The sequence below is a fragment of the Bombina bombina genome, chromosome 2 (assembly GCF_027579735.1).
Source record: "Bombina bombina isolate aBomBom1 chromosome 2, aBomBom1.pri, whole genome shotgun sequence".
NCBI lineage: Eukaryota > Metazoa > Chordata > Amphibia > Anura > Bombinatoridae > Bombina > Bombina bombina.
This window is the reverse complement of record NC_069500.1, coordinates 468719784-468736153: the sequence shown is the minus strand read 5'-3', so window position 1 is coordinate 468736153 and position 16370 is coordinate 468719784. Positions and strand designations below refer to the sequence as shown.

The following is a 16370-nucleotide window of genomic DNA, read 5'->3' as shown; positions in this document are numbered from 1 at the left end:
GGTTCGTTTAGCAAGAGTAGAAATAGCCCCATCAACTTTGGGGATCTTTTCCCAAAACTCTATTTCAATTGCTGGTAAAGGATACAATTTTTTAAACCTTGCAGAAGGATTAAAAGGAGTACCTGGCTTATTCCATTCCTTAGAAATCATGTCAGAAATAGCATCAGGAATAGGAAAAACCTCTGGAGTAACCACAGTAGGTTTAAAAACAGCATTTAAACATTTACTAGTTTTAAAATCAAGAGGACTAGCTTCCTCAATATCCAAAGTAATTAACACTTCTTTTAACAAAGAACACATATGCTCTATTTTAAATAAATAAGTAGATTTGTCAGTGTCAATGTCTGAGGAAGGATCTTCTGAATCAGATAGATCCTCATCAGAGGTGGATAATTCATTATGCTGTCGGTCATTTGAAATTTCATCAACTTTATCAGAAGTTTTAAAAGACCTTATTAGAAGGTGGAAATGCAGACAAAGCCTTCTGAATAGAATCAGTAACAAATTCTTTAAAATTCATAGGTATATCGTGTACATTAGAAGTTGAGGGAACTGCAACCGGCAATGTACTATTACAGATGGAAACTCTATCTGCATGTAAAAGTTTATCATGACAACTATTACAAATGACATTTGGAGATATAATCTCCACAATTTTACAACAAATGCACTTAGCTTTGGTAGAACCAATGTCAGGCAGCAAAGTTCCAGCAGATACTTCTGAGGCAGGATCAGATTGAGACATCTTGCAAAATGTTAAAGAAAAAACAACATATTAAGCAAAATTATCAATTTCCTTATATGACAGTTTCAGGAATGGGAAAAAAAGCAAATAGCATAGCCCTCTGACATGGCATAAGTCAAAAGCAATGGGGCAATAAATAATGAAAAAAATTGGGCGCCAAGTATGACGCACAACGTAACTGAAAAAATGTTTGGCGCCAACCATGTCCGGAAATGACACACTTGCGTCACTATCGACGCAACCCTGTGTGAACCCCTGCGTCAAGTATGACGCTGGAAATGACGAATTTGCAGTCAGGAAAGGGTCTAATGCTCACTTTGCAGCCGCGACTTTTCCATACCGCAGATCCCCCTACGCCATTTGCGTATCTTTTCAATGGGATCTTCCTAACGCCGGTATTTAGAGTCGTGGCTGAAGTGAGCGTTAGAAATCTAACCACAAAACTCCAGCCGGAATTTTATAGATTTAATTAGTGTTGGCGATGTTGGGAGTGCGGTTTAGGGGTTAATAGGTTTAGTTTGTGTCGGCGATGTTTTGGGAAACAGCGGTTTAGGGGTTAATAGGTTTAATTATTGTCGGCAATGTGGAGGGGTGCGGTTTAGGGGTTAATAGGTTTAGTTTGTGTCTGCGATGTTGGGGGGGTGCGGTTTAGGGGTTAATAGGTTTAGTTTGTGTCAGCAATGTTTCGGGACAGCAGTTTAAGAATTAATAGGTTTAGTTAGTTTCAGCGATGTCAGGGAACGGTGGTTTAGGGGTTATACCTTAGACTTAGAGTTAATGACGGGAGAACTGCGGTTTAGGAGGGAACAATGAAAAATTCCAAATATAAATAATGGATCCGAAAATTCAGAAACATATTTATTAATTTTCGGGATGTGCCGATTCTGCAATTTGGATGCATCCAAATCGCCCAAGTTCCGAATTTGTCCAAGACGAAACATCTACTTTAAATCTAGTTTAGCCCTGAATTGTTAATTCGTGGAAATGCATTTGCAGTTATACATCACAAAACTACTGTGTACTGTTAAATTGGGTTAATATTAATTATTTTTATGAAATGGGTTATTCCAAGCCAGCAAAAGGATTAATTTACCTTCTTGTGTTGCAGAATAAGAGTTTAGATTTTTTTGATTTGGTATTAACTTTCCTAAGTTAACGTCAAATGTTGGTAATAAAAAAATGCTGATGTGGATTGGGTAGAAAACATATTATACAACAGAGCCCAAATCCTTTTCTGCTGGGGAATGACTAATCTTGCTTTTTAATTTCCTCTTGTCATACACGGACTATAAATGTATTAATTACGTCTGTGTTCTCTAAAGATTTTACTAGTTGAAAATGTTCTTAAAAGCACAAGCCATATTTATGTATTTTTTAGTGAATCGTTTGAACAACACTGGGGAAACAGAAAACAAGTGATCTGTAATTTAAAATTTGTATTAGCAATATAGTCAGTCCAATCCAGTGCTTCTTTCCTTCCCTTTAACAATAACTGTTTTGAATGCTGCTTGAAGGAACATTAAACACTTTGAGATAGCAATATAAAATCATAAATCATATATATAAACAAACCTCTGCAATATACTTTTATTATTTATTTTGTCCCCTATTCCAGTAATTCCATTCTGAAATTGTGAGCTTTTCAATTCCTGTTAGAAATGGAAGTGCAGAACACTGTTATTTTCCACACAGTCATTGGCTGCACACTCTAGTGACCTATTTATAAATGTCCCTAATTGGCCACAGCAGAGAAGGTAACCTAAGTTACAACATGACAGTGCCTATTGTTTTATAGACACTAAACCTTTATACTTATTTTGTCAATATTTAAACAGTTAATGAAACTTAAAAATATATCTACATGTTATTCACAGACTAATCTTTTCTGTGAGTGCATTATCCCCTTCACCCTATCTGACGTATAAATACTCTGTACGTTAATTTGCTCATCGTATTGCATTTGCAAGATGTATATATACGTCTGAGCTTTAGGAAGCTCCAGCAGTTAAAGGGACAGTCTAGTCAGAATTAAACTTTCATGATTCAGATAGGGCATGTAATTTTTAACAACTTTCCAATTTACATTTATTATCAAATTTGCTTTGTTCTCTTGATATTCTTAGTTCAAAGCTAAACCTATGTAGGCTCATATGCTAATTTCTAAGCCCTTGAAGGCCACCTCTTATCTGAATGCATTTTGACAGTTTTTCACAGCTAGAGGGCATTGGTTCACATGTGCCATATAGATAACATTGTGCTCACGCCCCTGGAGTTACCTAGGAGTCAGCACTGATTGGCTAAAATGGAAGTCTGACAAAAGAACTGAAATAAGGGGGCTGTCTGCAGAGGCTTAGATACAAGGTAATCACAGAGGTAAAAAGTATATTTCTATAACAGTGTTGGTTATGCAAAACTGGGGAATGGGTAATAAAGGGATTATCTATCATTTTAAACTATACCATTTTTGGAGTAGACTGTCCCTTTAAGTTACAGCGGAGAGTTGGAGTTCCTGAAGCTCTAGGCATCTGCCACATATGGAACCGGTTCCACACGAGGACAGTTGCTTGATCATTACAGACAGTGGCACTGTGTAACTATCGTTGCTGGTGCCGGCGAGTGGTGTGGGCAGAAGGCGGTTGGGCGGACCAGCAGTGGAGGGGAGAGGGAGTGGGAGGGCCCTACACTACAAAAAAAAATAAAGGGACAGGGAGGGATGGGGCAGCTACACTACAGAAAAAGGAGTTTGGGGGGGAGCAATAAATAATGATAGCGGGAGGGGGGATGATGGGGGGCCACTACACTACAGAAAATAATTACCAGTATGTAAGATGGGTGGATATAGTTAGAGGGGGGGTTAGAGATATAAAAAGTATATTTCTATAACAGTGTTGGGTATGCAAAACTGGGGAATGGGTAATAAAGGATTTATCTATCTTTTTAAACAATACAATTTTTGGAGTAGACTGTCCCTTTAAGTTACAGACGAGAGTTGGAGTTCCTGAAGCTCCAGGCATCTGCCACATATGGAACCGGTTCCACACGAGGACAGTTGCTTGATCATTACAGACAGTGGCCCTGTGTGTCACCCTTTGTAACGATCATTGCTGGTGCCGGTGGGAGGTGTGGCCAGAAGGCAGGTGGCGGGTGGGCGCCCCAGCAGTGGAGGGGAGAGGGAGGGAGTGGGAGGGCTCTACGCTACAGAAAAAAATAAAGGGACAGGAGGGATGGGGCAGCTACACTACAGAAAAAGGAGTTTGGGGGTGCAATAAATAATGATAGCGAGGGGGGCCTCTACACTACAGAAAATAATTTTAAAAATAATACAAATAAAATAAAAAAAATATTTTATAAACAAAAAAAGTTTTATAGGTACTGGCAGACAGCTGCCAGTACATAAGATGATGGATATAGTTAGAGGGGAGAGGGTTAAAGAGCTGTTTGAGGGGATGAGGGAGGTTGGAGTGTAAGGGGGATCCTACACTGCAGAAAAAAATTATAATATAAAAGCCTTTATTTTTTATATTGGCAGACTGACGGCCAGTACTTAAGATGGGGGTGATCAGTAAGGGTGGGGAGGGGGAGCTGTTTGGGAGGTATCAGGGGGTGGGAAGTTTCAGGTGGGAGGGTACTCTCTACAATAAAGCTAAAATTAACCTTACAGTTTACCTAATCAACCCCTTCACTGCCGGGAATAATAGAAGTGAGGTGCGCAGCTGCAATTAGCGGCCTTTTAATTACCAAAAAGCAATGGCAAAGCCATATATGTCTGCTATTTCTGAACAAAGGGGATTCCAGAGAATCTTTTACAACCATTTATGCCATGATTGCTCAAGCAGTATGTAAATAATTTCAGTGAGAAACCCAAAGTTTTTGAAAAAATTAACTATTTTTTTTTATTTGATCGCATTTAAATGGACAGTAAACATCTTGCAATTTCAATACATTACCGTTTTCTTGCTATATTATGAATATCAGCCAAGTCTAAACGTTTTAAAAACAAACATATTGCTTGCTGCAGTTGTTTTTCAATAGCCAAACTTTACCCAGTTGATGTATTTGGAGGAGCCAATTTGGGCAGACAAAATGGCTAATCACAGTCATTGTGTTACATGAATTGTTTTGCAGTTGTTATCTGATAAAGCCAATTTGGAAAATTATATGTAGAATAATTAGCCCTGAAAGATCTGCACTATACATTTCCAGCTCTGAGAATTAGAAAATCCACAAACAATTGTCAAAGCAAAATTGCATGAAAATGGGCAAAATAAATAATAAAAGTATATTGCAAAGTTGTTTTATTGTGCATAATTAAATATTATAAAAATCTCAATGGGCTTGTTGTCTCTTTAAAAAACAATGATCAAGCTAGAGATAATGCCAGATCCAGGCTGATTCAGGATCACTAGGGCCTAGATTTAGAGTTCGGCGGTAGCCGTCAAAACCAGCGTTAGAGGCTCCTAACGCTGGTTTTGGCCGCCCGCTGGTATTTGGAGTCAGTGATTAAAGGGTCTAACGCTCACTTTACAGCCGCAACTTTTCCATACCGCAGATCCCCCTACGCCATTTGCGTAGCCTATCTTTTCAATGGGATCTTTCTAATGCTGGTATTTAGAGTCGTTTCTGCAGTGAGCGTTAGAGCTCTAACGACAAGATTCCAGCCGCCTGAAAAAAGCAGGAGTTAAGAGCTTTCTGGCTAACGCCGGTTCATAAAGCTCTTAACTACTGTACCCTAAACTACACTAACACCCATAAACTACCTATGTACCCCTAAACCGAGGTCCCCCCACATCGCCGCCACTCGATTAAAATTTTTAACCCCTAATCTGCCGACCGCCACCTACTTTATACTTATGTACCCCTAATCTGCTGCCCCTAACCCCGCCGACCCCTGTATTACATTTATTAACCCCTAACCTGCCCCCCACAACGTCGCCGCCAGCTAATTAAAATAATTAACCCCTAATCTTCCGACCGCAAATCGCCGCCACCTACGTTATCCCTATGTACCCCTAATCTTCTGCCCCTAACATCGCCGACCCCTATGTTATATTTATTAACCCCTAATCTGCCCCCCACAACGTCGCCGACACCTACCTACACTTATTAACCCCTAATCTGCCGAGCGGACCTGAGCGCTACTATAATAAAGTTATTAACCCCTAATCCGCCTCACTAACCCTATCATAAATAGTATTAACCCCTAATCTGCCCTCCCTAACATCGCCGACACCTACCTTCAATTATTAACCCCTAATCTGCCGACCGGAGCTCACCGCTATTCTAATAAATGTATTAACCCCTAAAGCTAAGTCTAACCCTAACACTAACACCCCCCTAAGTTAAATATAATTTTTATCTAACGAAATAAATTAACTCTTATTAAATAAATGATTCCTATTTAAAGCTAAATACTTACCTGTAAAATAAATCCTAATATAGCTACAATATAAATTACATTTATATTATAGCTATTTTAGGATTAATATTTATTTTACAGGTAACTTTGTATTTATTTTAACCAGGTACAATAGCTATTAAATAGTTAAGAACTATTTAATAGTTACCTAGTTAAAATAATTACAAATTTACCTGTAAAATAAATCCTAACCTAAGATATAATTAAACCTAACACTACCCTATCAATAAAATAATTAAATAAACTACCTACAATTACCTACAATTAACCTAACACTACACTATCAATAAATTAATTAAACACAATTGCTACAAATAAATACAATTAAATAAACTATCTAAAGTACAAAAAATAAAAAAGAACTAAGTTACAGAAAATAAAAAAATATTTACAAACATAAGAAAAATATTACAACAATTTTAAACTAATTACACCTACTCTAAGCCCCCTAATAAAATAACAAAGACCCCCAAAATAAAAAATTCCCTACCCTATTCTAAATTTAAAAAGTTACAAGCTCTTTTACCTTACCAGCCCTGAACAGGGCCCTTTGCGGGGCATGCCCCAAGAATTTCAGCTCTTTTGCCTGTAAAAGAAAACATACAATACCCCCCCCCCCCAACATTACAACCCACCACCCACATACCCCTAATCTAACCCAAACCCCCCTTAAATAAACCTAACACTAAGCCCCTGATGATCTTCCTACCTTGTCTTCACCATGCCAGGTTCACCGATCCGTCCTGGCTCCAAGATCTTCATCCAACCCAAGCGGGGGTTGGCGATCCATAATCCGGTGCTCCAAAGTCTTCTTCCTATCCGGCAAGAAGAGGACATCCGGACCGGCAAACATCTTCTCCAAGCGGCATCTTCTATGTTCTTCCATCCGATGACGACCGGCTCCATCTTGAAGACCTCCAGCGCGGATCCATCCTCTTCTTCCGACGACTAGACGACGAATGACGGTTCCTTTAAGGGACGTCATCCAAGATGGCGTCCCTCGAATTCCGATTGGCTGATAGGATTCTATCAGCCAATCGGAATTAAGGTAGGAATTTTCTGATTGGCTGATGGAATCAGCCAATCAGAATCAAGTTCAATCCGATTGGCTGATCCAATCAGCCAATCAGATTGAGCTCGCATTCTATTGGCTGTTCCGATCAGCCAATACAATGCGAGCTCAATCTGATTGGCTGATTGGATCAGCCAATCGGATTGAACTTGATTCTGATTGGCTGATTCCATCAGCCAATCAGAAAATTCCTACCTTAATTCCGATTGGCTGATAGAATCCTATCAGCCAATCGGAATTCGAGGGACGCCATCTTGGATGACGTCCCTTAAAGGAACCGTCATTCGTCGTCTAGTCGTCGGAAGAAGAGGATGGATCCGCGCTGGAGGTCTTCAAGATGGAGCCGGTCGTCATCGGATGGAAGAACATAGAAGATGCCGCTTGGAGAAGATGTTTGCCGGTCCGGATGTCCTCTTCTTGCCGGATAGGAGGAAGACTTTGGAGCACCGGATTATGGATCGCCAACCCCCGCGTGGGTTGGATGAAGATCTTGGAGCCAGGACGGATCGGTGAACCTGGCATGGTGAAGACAAGGTAGGAAGATCATCAGGGGCTTAGTGTTAGGTTTATTTAAGGGGGGTTTGGGTTAGATTAGGGGTATGTGGGTGGTGGGTTGTAATGTTGGGGGGGGGGTATTGTATGTTTTCTTTTACAGGCAAAAGAGCTGAAATTCTTGGGGCATGCCCCGCAAAGGGCCCTGTTCAGGGCTGGTAAGGTAAAAGAGCTTGTAATTTTTGTATTTTAGAATAGGGTAGGGAATTTTTTATTTTGGGGGTCTTTGTTATTTTATTAGGGGGCTTAGAGTAGGTGTAATTAGTTTAAAATTGTTGTAATATTTTTCTTATGTTTGTAAATATTTTTTTATTTTCTGTAACTTAGTTCTTTTTTATTTTTTGTACTTTAGATAGTTTATTTAATTGTATTTATTTGTAGCAATTGTGTTTAATTAATTTATTGATAGTGTAGTGTTAGGTTAATTGTAGGTAATTGTAGGTAGTTTATTTAATTATTTTATTGATAGGGTAGTGTTAGGTTTAATTATAACTTAGGTTAGGATTTATTTTACAGGTAAATTTGTAATTATTTTAACTAGGTAACTATTAAATAGTTCTTAACTATTTAATAGCTATTGTACCTGGTTAAAATAAATACAAAGTTACCTGTAAAATAAATATTAATCCTAAAATAGCTATAATATAAATGTAATTTATATTGTAGCTATATTAGGATTTATTTTACAGGTAAGTATTTAGCTTTAAATAGGAATCATTTATTTAATAAGAGTTAATTTATTTCGTTAGATAAAAATTATATTTAACTTAGGGGGGTGTTAGTGTTAGGGTTAGACTTAGCTTTAGGGGTTAATACATTTATTAGAATAGCGGTGAGCTCCGGTCGGCAGATTAGGGGTTAATAATTGAAGGTAGGTGTCGGCGATGTTAGGGAGGGCAGATTAGGGGTTAATACTATTTATGATAGGGTTAGTGAGGCGGATTAGGGGTTAATAACTTTATTATAGTAGCGCTCAGGTCCGGTCGGCAGATTAGGGGTTAATAAGTGTAGGTAGGTGTCGGCGACGTTGTGGGGGGCAGATTAGGGGTTAATAAATATAACATAGGGGTCGGCGATGTTAGGGCAGCAGATTAGGGGTACATAGGGATAACGTAGGTGGCGGCGGTTTACGGAGCGGCAGATTAGGGGTTAAAAGTGTAATGCAGGGGTCAGCGATAGCGGGGGCGGCAGATTAGGGGTTAATAAGTGTAAGGCTAGGGGTGTTTAGACTCGGGGTACATGTTAGAGTGTTAGGTGCAGACGTAGGAAGTGTTTCCCCATAGGAAACAATGGGGCTGCGTTAGGAGCTGAACGCTGCTTTTTTGCAGGTGTTAGGTTTTTTTTCAGCTCAAACAGCCCCATTGTTTCCTATGGGAGAATCGTGCACGAGCACGTTTTTGAGGCCGGCCGCGTCCGTAAGCAACTCTGGTATCGAGAGTTGTATTTGCGGTAAAAATGCTCTACGCTCCTTTTTTGGAGCCTAACGCAGCATTTGTTTGAACTCTCGATACCAGAGTTAAATTTATGGTGCGGCCAGAAAAAAACCCGCGGAGCGTTAACAGCCCTTTTACCGCCAAACTCCAAATCTAGCCGTAGATTTTTATTTTCACTTTTCTTCCAGAGTTTAAAGCCTGTTTTAACCGTTTAGCAAAATAGCAGATAAATATTCAAAATTTGCTTTGCTTTTGATCATATCCGTATTTCACCTTTCTCTCAATTAACAAAGCTCATGACCAGAACCCTTTATTTTTTTTGTAAAAAATCTTTCAGCTTCTTAATGTGTTTGTACAATGTCCCATTATCAGTGTGAAAAAGCACTATAAAGACAACTGTTGTCTAATATCGCTGCGCTCTCCATTAGTGGAGAATTGTGAGAAACTTGATTAATATTTAGTGCTGAACAATTCTGGTATTTTTTGGCTGTATAGTGAAAGCTCATATAGTGTGTATATATATATATATATATATATATATACATACAAACAATAAGGTATCAGCGCACATCCATTATAGTTATATATATAGTTATATATATGTGGTAAATTTCATTGATGTATGTCTTATACACATATCAAATGAAGATAGGAATTGAATCACAGTATTATGAAACGTCATCACACATATGTGGAGCAAAAGCATTTATGAAATAAGCCATTTAGAGCATGTCATTTTTTTCTACTATAACAACCCTTTAAAGACAAGTAGAATTTAACTCCTTGGCTACTAGAGATGGCAATAAATATCATTGCAGCTGATTTGTCAGTGGAATAATTAGTAGTAAGCATGTTGCTCATCCGCATGCATTTAATAAATCTCTCACTCTTGCTTGTGTGAAGTTTTTGTTTTGCAGTCCACTGATAATAATTAGTATTGTTTTGCAGTCTACTGATAATAATTAGTATTGTTTTGCAGTCTACTGATAATAATTAGTATTGTTTTGCAGTCTACTGATAATAATTAGTATTGTTTTGCAGTCTAATAGTAATAATTAGTATTGTTTTGCAGTCTAATAGTAACTGTTAGAAAACTTCTCAACTGCTGTAACAAGACATGTACTAAGAAATTAAAGCATTTGAGTAACATTGGTGGACATTTTATGCTTGTTGCTAGGTCTCCTGGGAGCTAATGACAAGTTGAGAGCAACACAGTCTTCTACTTCAACCACATTATGCTAATAAGGAAGTTTTGTGTTTGGAATCATAAAAATAATGGCATTCTGCACAATTGTTAAAGGGACAGCCAATGTTTGTTTTGTAATGTACTGATTAAAATGTAGGGGTTTGAGTATTTTTGTAATGCATGTATAGTACATATCAGCAATTAGGTACTGATTTGCAAAATATCTGCACACTAAATAAAGCATTTTAAATCACTTAAAACTATCTGCAAAACTGCACAACAAATTACTTGAAAACTGTGGTGAGTACATTTATCTTAAAGGAACAGATACCCGCATGTTTTCTTTAATTATTTAGAAAGAGCATGCAATTTTAAACAATTTTCCAATTGACTTCTATGATCTAATTAACTTCATTCTCTTGATGTCCTTTGTTGAAAGCATATCTAAATATTCTCAGTAGCTGCTGATTGGTGGCTGCATATAGATGCCTTATGTGATGCTATTTTTTCAACAAAGGATACCTAATGAATTAAGCAAATTAGATAATAGAAGTAAATTGGAATGTTGTTTAAAACTGTATTCTTGATCTGAATCATAAAATAAATATTTTGGGTTTCATGTCCCTTTAACTTCCTTGATCTTAGCCAATTAGGGCTAACTGTAAATGTCTCCTATTTATTTATTCAGAGAGGGTGGAGCTCAGAATCAAACCTGCTGATTAAAATATTCTTGCACAATTCCCTGCAACTAAACATCCGCTAGAGGCACAAACAGAGCAAGCTGGAATCTCCACCTGGAGTCCCTTGTTCTATCCCATGCAGACACATTGAGGGAAATTACCAGCGGTGTCACCGCACACATAGAGCTTATGGGATCCTGACAGTAGCTTCCTGATACCTGCATAATATTTACCTCAGGTCCTTGTGCAGGGGCCAGGTTAGATAAGGCAACAAACTAATTCAGATAGCACCATAAACATGATTTGGTGCTGTTTAACATGTTCATATCATAACATGTACAACCTAGTCAGTCTTTTGCTTTTAATGAGACTGCCACCATGGAGCACTTTTATGGCAACTTATTTGTATACCAAGGTGTGGCAAATACCATGACCCAGGGAGCCACCACTGTTAGAACTGTCATTTGCATCTGGTTGTTAAAATATGTCTGGCTTGTAAATCTGTTTGTAGCAAAATCCTCAGTATTCCTGCTGACTTTTAAATTTGTACTGTATGAGTCAATTCCTATTGTTGTACAAAGAGCATCCACCTGCAGAAAAAGGCTGTCACTTTAATTAAAGGGACAGTAAAGTCCAAATTAAACTTTCATGATTCAGATAGGGCATGTAAGTTTAAACAAGTTTCCAATTTACTTTTATTAAATTTGCTTTGTTCTCTTGTTATTCTTAGTTGAAAGCTAAACCTAGGTAGGCTCATATGCTAATTTGATAAGCCCTTGAAGGCCATCTCTTATCTGAATGCATTTGAAAGTTTTTCACAGCTAGAGGGCATTAGTTCATTTGTGCCATATAGATAACATTGTGTTCATGCCCGTGAAACTATTTAAACGTCAGCAGTAATTGCATGGGATTAAAGTCTGTCAAAAGATCTGAGATAAGGGGCAGTCTACACAGGCTTAGATTCAAGGTAATCACAGAGGTAAAAAGTATATTAATATAACCGTGTTGGTTTTGCAAAACTGGGGAATTGTAAATAAAGGGATTATTGAATTGTAAATAAATGGGTTATTTATCTTGATAAAACTATGATTTCTTTCATGTAATTAGCAAGAGTCCATGAGCTAGTGACATATGGGATATACAATCCTACCAGGAGGGGCAAAGTTTCCCAAACCTCAAAATGCCTATAAATACACCCCTCACCACACCCACAATTCAGTTTTACAAACTTTGCCTCCTATGGAGGTGGTGAAGTAAGTTTGTGCTAAGATTTCTGCGTTGATATGCGCTTCTCAGCATTGTTGAAGCCTGATTCCTCTCAGAGTACAGCGAATGTCAGAGGGACGTGAAGAGAGTATCACTTATTGAATACGATGATTTCCCTAACGGGGGTCTATTTCATGGGTTTTCTGTTATCGGTCGTAGAGATTCATCTCCTACCTCCCTTTTCAGATCGACGATATACTCTCAATTTACCATTACCTCTACTAATAACTGTTTTAGTACTGGTTTAGCTATCTGCTATATGTGGATGGGTGTCTTTTGGTAAGTATGTTTTTTATTACTTAAGACACCTCAGCTATGGTTTGGCACTTTATGCATTTATATAAAGTTCTAAATATATGTATTGTACTTATATTTCCCATGAGTCAGGTTCATGTATTTCCTTCTGCAGACTGTCAGTTTCATATTTGGGGAATATAAACATATTTTAAAAATGAAATTTATTTCTTACCTGGGGTTTAGTCTTTTTTTTTTTAATTGACTACTTCTTACAAATTGCGGGCGGTATTAGGCCCGTGGGTGCGACAAATGCTAAACTTTATTGCGCCATTTTTGGCGCGAAAAAGTACGTCTATGACGCAAGTTTGTCATTTCCGGCGTCATACTTGACGCCGAGACCTTTCACACGGTTGCATCATTAGTGACGCGAGTGTGTCATTTCCGGTTATTTTTTGGCGCCAAAAAAGTTTAGTTACGTTGTGCGTCATACTTGGCGCCAAACTTTTTCATTATTTCAATACCCCATTGATGTTTGCCTCTTGATTTTTTCTCTATCAGAGGGCTATGCTATTTGCATTTTTTCCCATTCCTGAAACTGTCATATAAGGAAATAGATAATTTTGCTTTATATGTTGTTTTTTCTCTTACATTTTGCAAGATGTCTCACTTTGATCCTGCCTCAGAAGCTTATGCTGGAACATTGCTGACTGACATCGGTTCTACCAAAGCTAAGTGCATTTGTTGTAAAATTGTAGAAATTATATCGCAGAATGTCATTTGTAATAGTTGTTTTGATAAACTTTTACATGCAGATAATGTGTCCATCAGTAATAGTACATTGCCAGTTGCAGTTCCTTCAACTTTTAATGTGCATAATATACTTAGAATTTGTTTCTGATTCTATTCTGAAGACTTTGTCTGCATTTCTACCTTCAAATAAATGTAATAGGTCTTTTAAAACTTCTCATTTAGTTGATGAAATTTCAAATGACCAACAATATGATAATTTATCCTCTTCTGATGAGGATCCATCTGATTCAGAAGATCCTCCTCAGACATTGACACTAACAAATCTACTTATTTATTTAAAATTGAGTATATGCGTTCTTTATTAAAAGAAGTGTTAATTACTTTGGATATTGAGGTAACCAGTCCTCTTGACGTTCAGTCTAATGAATGTTTAAATGCTGTTTTTAAACCTCCTGTGGTTTCTCCAGGGGTTTTTCCTATTCCTGAGGCTATTTCTGATATGATTTCTAAGGAATGCGAGTCTTTCAGGTTGGGGAGCTGTTTGAGGATCTCTGACAGCACAAGGGGTTTGGAAATTTCAAGAGGCGAGATTTCCAATAAATATTTTAGAACTCTGTGCAATTCTCAGAGCTCTTCAGTTTTGGCCTGTGTTAAAGAGAGAACCGTTCATTTGTTTTCAGACAGACAATATCACAATGGTGGAATATGTCAATCATCAGGGTGCGACTCACAGTCCCCTAGCTATGAAAGAAGTATCTCAGATACTTGTTTGGGCGGAATCCAGCTCTTGTCTAATTTCTGCGGTTCATATCCCAGGTGTAGACAATTGGGAGGCGGATTAGCTCATCCGTCAGACTTTACATCCAGGGGAGTGGTCTCTCCATCCGGATGTGTTTTCTCAGATTGTTCAGATGTGGGGTCTTCCAGAAATAGATCTGATGGCCTCTCATCTAAACAAGAAACTTCCCAGATACCTGTCCAGGTCCAGAGATGTTCAGGCGGAAGCAGTGGATGCGCTGATACTTCCTTGATGTTATCATCCTGCTTACATCTTCCCGCCTCTAGTTCTCCTTCCAAGAGTGATTTCCAAAATCATCATGGAACAATCATTTGTGTTGCTGGTAGCGCCAGCATGGCCACACAGGTTTTGGTATGCGGATCTGGTTCGGATGTCCAGTTGCCCGTCTTGGCCACTTCCATTACGGCCAGACCTACTTTCTCAAGGTCCGTTTTTCCATCAGGATCTCAAATCATTAAATTTGAAGGTATGGAAATTGAACGCTTAGTACTAAGTCATAGAGGTTTCTCTGACTCAGTGATTGATACTATGTTACAAGCTTGTAAATCAGTCTCTAGGAAGATTTATTATAGAGTTTGGAAGACTTACATTTCATGGTGTTCTTCTCATAAATTCTCCTGGCATTCTTTTAGAATTCCTAGAATTTTACAGTTTCTTCAGGATGGTTTGGATAAGGTTTTGTCTGCAAGTTCCTTGAAAGGACAAATCTCCGCTCTTTCAGTTTTATTTCACAGAAGGATTGCTATACTTCCTGATATATACTGTTTTGTACAGGCTTTAGTTCGTATTAAGCCTGTCATTAAATCAATTTCTCCTCCTTGGAGTCTTAATTTGGTTCTGAAGGCTTTACAGACTCCTCCATTTGAGCCTATGCATTCTTTAGACATTAAACTACTTTCTTGGAAAGTGTTGTTCCTTTTGGCCATCTCTTCTGCTAGAATAGTTTCTGAGCTATCTGCTCTTTCTTGTGAATCTCCTTTTCTGATTTTCATCAGGATAAGGCGGTTTTGCGGACTTCATTTGAATTTTTACTTAAGGTTGTGAATTCTAACAACATTAGTAGAGAAATTGTTGCCCTTTCCTTGTGTCCTAATCCTAAGAATCCTTTGGAAAGATCCTTACATTCTTTGGATGTGGTGAGAGCTTTGAAATATTATGTTGAAGCAACTAATAATTTCAGGAAGACTTCTAGTCTATTTATTATATTTTCTGGTCCTAGGAAAGGTCAGAAGGCCTCTGCTATTTCCTTGGCCTCTTGGTTAAAGCTTTTGATTCATCAAGCTTATTTGGAGTCGGGTCAAGCCCCGCCTCAGAGAATTATATCTCATTCTACTAGATCAGGCTCCACTTCGTGGGCTTTTAAGAATGAAGCTTCAGTTGATCAGATTTGCAAAGCAGCGACTTGGTCCTCTTTGCATACATTTACTAAATTCTACCGTTTTGATGTATTTGCTTCTTCGGAAGCAGTTTTTGGTAGAAATGTTCTTCAGGCAGCTGTTTCAGTTTGATTCTTCTGCTTTTGATTTAAGTTTTTTTCTTTCAAAAATGAAAATAAACTTATTTCTTTTGAGTTGTGGATTAATTTTTTCAGCGGTATATGGCTGTTTTTATTTTATTCCCTCCCTCTCTAGTGACTCTTCAGTGGAGATCCACATCTTGGGTATTGATATCCCATATGTCACTAGCTCATGGACTCTTGCCAATTACATGAAAGAAAACATAATTTATGTAAGAACTTACCTGATAAATTAATTTCTTTCATATTGGCAAGAGTCCATGAGGCCCACCCTTTTTATGGTGGTTATGATTTTTTGTATAAAGCACAATTATTTCCAAATTTCCTTTGTTGATGCTTTCTACTCCTTTCTTTATCACCCCACTGCTTGGCTATTGGTTAAACTGAATTGTGGGTGTGGTGAGGGGTGTATTTATAGGCATTTTGAGGTTTGGGAAACTTTGCCCCTCCTTTTAGGATTGTATATCCCATATGTCACTAGCTCATGGACTCTTGCCAATATGAAAGAAATGAATTTATCAGGTAAATTCTTACATAAATTATGTTTTTTGGTGTTTACTGTTGCTTTAATGGATAAGGCATTAGGCAAGTTTAACATTGCCAGCAGATACAGGGTTAAAACTTGTTTAGTTGGGGGACGTGTCTCTAGGGAGCACTTTGAATGGTCGTAATATTGGTTTCTGATAAACACCTGTGTTTCAGCAGAATGTAGGGTCAC

The 16370-nt window shown here is 38.0% G+C and overlaps 1 protein-coding gene across 1 annotated transcript in view; it reads left to right on the top strand.

Annotated features, from left to right (window-relative positions):
• Window positions 1-16370, top strand: part of LOC128647017 (small G protein signaling modulator 1-like) — a 692799-nt gene that overhangs the window by 220079 nt on the left and 456350 nt on the right.